We start from the raw sequence: 4,877 nt of genomic DNA on the forward strand, positions 1-4,877 counted from the left end.
CCTCAGACTTAAGAAAAAATGGCTCAAATATTTTTCGTGTAGTAATTAGCACAATAAATGGAGTGTTTGAATTTAGTTTTACAAAATCTTTTTCAGTGAAATAAAATTGGTGGTGAAGGAAAGTGATGGAAACAAAAGTTTGAGTCTGAATTATTTTAAAATTTCATTCTTTAAGGAATTTTGGTACCTATCATGAAGTATGAAGTGAGAATATTTTTTGATCAATTCTATGGAAGATGTTGTCAAAGAGTTTATTGGCTTATTTTATGACTTTGATTCTTAAAGTAAAATCTCCCTTATCCTTATAGGAGTTTAGACCAATATCATTGTTGGGTAGTTTGTATAAACTTCTCTCAAAGGTGGTGGAAGGTAGATTATCAAAGGTGATGAATTCAATTATTTCTGCATCTCAAATGGCTTTCCTTAAGCGGAGACATTTGGTGGATGGTGTCATAATTGTGAATGAGGTGTTGGATTTAGCAAAGAAGAGCAACTGGGAATGTCTTATTTTAAAGGTTGACTTTTAAAAAGCATATAATTCGGTGGAATTAATTTTTTTAGAATATATTTTAAGGGTGGGTTTTGTTGAGAAATGGATAGCTTGGATAAGAGCGTGTGTTTTTGGTGGAAGTATGTATATTCTAAGAAACGCGAGTCCAACATAGGAGATCAATATTAAAAGAGGATTAAAGCAAGGGGACCCATTAACTTTGTTTCTTTTCCTTTTGTGTAGAACTTACCGTGGTGTCGTATTTCCAATATGTCGATGATACATTGTGTATTGGGGAAGCAACGATGGATAAACTTTGGACCTTGAAGACATTGTTAAGGGTATCATGGGTTCGTACTATTGCACTACCCGACCTCTCAAGCTAACATACTCTTTTCTCAATTAAAGCAATCACCTCTGAAGCACCCGTAACATACAACTTATTAATCAATTGTTTAAAATTATTTTATTATTCTTTTGTCATTTTTCCATTGGCTATCATGAAAAGTCATAAAAAATGGACTAAATCTTTTTTTTTTTTGAATAAAAAAATGGACTAAACTTATTTCCAACAATATTGGTATGTTAGATCACTTTAGTAATATGAAGAGTCAATTATGGCATATTGAAATATTTATAAGACATGTTATGATAATTTTAATTTTACATATGGTTTCTTCCAACAAGTGACAATTCTTTATAAAATAAAAAAACCTAAGCAGTGTACGATGATTTTTACATTATAAATAAGTCAAACACACATGTTTATTTTATTACATACAAAAGAGGTAAAATATGGCAGGAATTTTCAATTTGGTTTGTGCTATGGTCCTCTTTCTTTCATTGTTTATTGTTCTAACAAACGTCCATGGTAAACACCTTTTTAAATTTCTTATTAACCTTATACTCAACATTTCATTTTCTTTTATACTAATATTGCTCTATACTTGTTTCATATCACAACATCTCGTAAATGCGACACTGACGATTTTTTATTTTTTTTTGAAGGAAAATGCAACACTGACGATAATTGTCCAGATTATATGTGTTCGGGTCCTAAAGTTGGAAAGTGTATTTATAATATTTGTTACTGCATTAATAGTTAAGTTCAAAAATAATTTTGTTTCTTTTTAAGCCTTTGATACTATTCATATATCAACTGGTGTTAATCTTATTACTTCTCTCACATTATTATTTATATTTTCTATGATGTTTTCATTTCTTTGATAGGGTAAGAAGAACAAAACAATGCAAATCATTAGCCGTAAAACAAATTTTGGATTATATATCGTCCAACACAAATAAAACAATGTATTTTTAATACATTAACATTTTTTTTATCAAGTAGTTAGAATTCACTTTTTTCAAGATTAATAAGTGGAATGTCCGTAGTTCGAACCCCAATCTCCTGTTTATCATAATGCATGTTCCTGCCAACTGAGTTATGCTAGCGGGGACTATATTAACATTTATAATATATAATATTATAGAATGTATGTATTTATCTAGATTAAATATGTTTTTTACTCCAATAAATTTGTTATTCGAATCTAATTTCTCAAAAGATTTTTCGTCCACACTTTTTCCCATGATGTTAAATTCCAATATATGTGGCTAATAGGAGTCCACATGAACATTTTAATGATGTTGATGTTTTATGATTTATTAACAATTTTTAAATAATTCAAATGCTATTTATAATGAAATAATATCAAACATTAAGTTATAGGATTTTTAAGATTCAAGTTTCTTCCCTAAACAAACCTACAAATTTCTTAAATTTCCTAATCAATCGTATGAACTTGGTCTCAATGAGAACACAATGAATCCAATGACTTAAAAATTGTATATAATATCAATGGACATGATGAAACAAGTCCACTATAAAAAAATGTTATTGATAGGATAATATTGAGAAACATGACATCCATAAAAATAGAGAGTAAAAGCTTACAAAGTTATTGTATTGATAATAGTAGAAATGATATATACAAAAATGAAAGAGATACAAATGAGTCAACTCTGTGACTAATATAGTGACTAAACTCATAGAAAAATGTTACATGAACACCTTTTATTCATACCCTAACTAACTCTAAAATGAGTATAACTACCTATAATTCAACAGACTCCCACAAATTCAAGGTAAAAGAACTCTTAGTTTGAGTTTGGATTACAAAGATAAAAGAAAACCATATAAAAAATGCTTAACCATTAAGAAGAAGTCACAACTCAAGGCTTAACCACTTATCAGAAGCTAACATCAATAATGCCAACAAAAGGGGAAAATTCTTAACCACGATGTAGAAGCTAAGAAGAAGAAAAAATGAATGTTAGAAGGTCTTGACGACTACAAAATGAAGCAACAATACTCAAGTTGTGCTAAAAAATTCATATAAGAAAATAAGCAAAGGAGCATGGTTGATGGCTATTGAGTGAAGCATCAATACTCAGATTGTGCTCATCTTTAATGCACTCATAGAATCCCAAGAACTCCAATTTGTAACAAAACTGGATGAGTTACTGCAACATTTGAAAAGGGAAATATAAGCCAAAAATGTCTAAGAAACTAATACAATATCCCTTGTGTTACAAATCCTTCACTTGTCAAATCCCAACTATATCTTTAAGGAAAACTTTCACAACAAACAAAATCACCTAGACACAAACCAAAAACTTGGTGCTCCTGCTCCATATTGTTGTTAAGAAACACAAGGCTGATTCACGTGTAGATAAAAATCTGGAGCCAAATTCACAAGAAATACATTGTGGCTGAGTGTAATATGAAGATCATGTTCGCAAAACAAGGATGGATGAATGTCTCTGAAAGAAGTTTCAGGACTAAAGATCTCACTCTAAGTGACATTTCCTGTTAGGAAGCTGGAACAACTTTGCTGGAAATTAAAGAAACAATGCAATAAAACAGTAAAGAACATTAAAAGATAAATAAACTAAAGGAAAATAAAATAATATTTTGATTCATTTGATTCCTTTGAATAGTGTGTCAAACACACTATATATAGGAGTGATAATGCATAGTAACCCTAACGGGCCTAAAGACTAAATACCTAACTTAAAGGCCCAACTAATAACAACTTAAAGGAAAGACAAACTAACATTCTTATACTTATAAACTAAATAGCTAAATTATTCATTTCAGTCTAATATCACTCTCTAACATTTCCAGTGTCAGATTCAAGGTTGTGAAGGTTTTTGGAGTTACTTTTCCTACTATTGTCAAGAAGATGAAAACTGAGTTATGTCTTAAGATGCTCTAGAAGAGCTTAAGAAGAACAAGCAGAAGAGAAAATAGGACTCAAGGATTAATGGAAGTTTAGATGCTGAGTTCAAAATATTAGGATTTCATTTTATTTCTGTTTCATAGTTTATTAAGAACTCTTTTTTAAATATATTATAATCATTTTAGTGAATAGTGCTTACAAGCCTCACCTAAGGAACAATTAGATAGGACATAGGGAGAGCTTCCAAACCACATGTTAATTGACTAACACAAATTCAGGGGAGCTTACAAACCTCAGACCCTGAAGTCTACCTGTTAATTAGATTAACAACAATATTTTGAAATATTTGTGTTTGTCATCATTAAAAATTGGGACATTGTTTGAACAAAATTGGATTGTACAATTTCTTTACGGTTTTGATGATAACAAATTATTGAATAATAATTGGATATGCTAATCTATGTTCAAGTGTGCAGGATCATATAATTTATCCATCAAAGTATTGAACATATATAAGAGCATCAGAAGCACTAGACTATGGTAGAAAATCTGAAGAAAGATCAACCAGAAGTTAATATGTTGGATCAGAAGAAAAGAACGCCTCTCAGAAGCTAAAGAATATACTCATCAGACTCTGTGAAGATCATCATACTCAGAAGTGAAGGTGAGAAAAACACAAGAAGGGGGGGGGGTTGAATTGTGTTTTCTTTTTCTGTCTAAAAAATTCTTCTTCTGATAAAACTTCAGAAGCAGTTTGAGAGTGCTTCTGATGAAATGATCAGAATCAGATATGCAGCGGAAAGAACAGAGCAGAGAAAAGAAAGACAAAGACACAAGCAGTTATCCTGGTTCCTTCCACAACACGGAAGTAGTCCAGTCCCCCTTGCACTTCCAAGGAGATTTCACTATAATCACAAGATTACAACTGCTCAATACTTTCTAAGTATGAGACTTCACAAAACTATGCTCAAGCACACACGCAAGAGTCTTCCAATGCTCAAGCACTAAGCAAGAGACTTCTAATGCTCAAGCACGCAGGCAAGAGACTTCTAATCAAACAAAAATACAGAGAATTGAGTTTGAATTGAACACTTGATATACAATCAGTGGTGTTCACAATACAATACAGAAAAGACTCTAGACTT

General features: G+C 31.0%; 1 long non-coding RNA gene across 1 annotated transcript; it reads left to right on the forward strand.

Annotated features, from left to right (window-relative positions):
- Positions 1–1,253: 1,253 nt before the first annotated feature.
- LOC112416288 (uncharacterized) lies at positions 1,254–2,056 on the forward strand. Its single transcript, XR_003006626.2, has 3 exons — positions 1,254–1,361; positions 1,499–1,591; positions 1,721–2,056. It is a non-coding gene; the product is annotated as an uncharacterized lncRNA (long non-coding RNA).
- The last annotated feature ends 2,821 nt before the right edge of the window (positions 2,057–4,877 follow it).

This window comes from Medicago truncatula, chromosome 7, assembly GCF_003473485.1.
Source record: "Medicago truncatula cultivar Jemalong A17 chromosome 7, MtrunA17r5.0-ANR, whole genome shotgun sequence".
In the NCBI taxonomy this organism is placed as follows: domain Eukaryota; kingdom Viridiplantae; phylum Streptophyta; class Magnoliopsida; order Fabales; family Fabaceae; genus Medicago; species Medicago truncatula.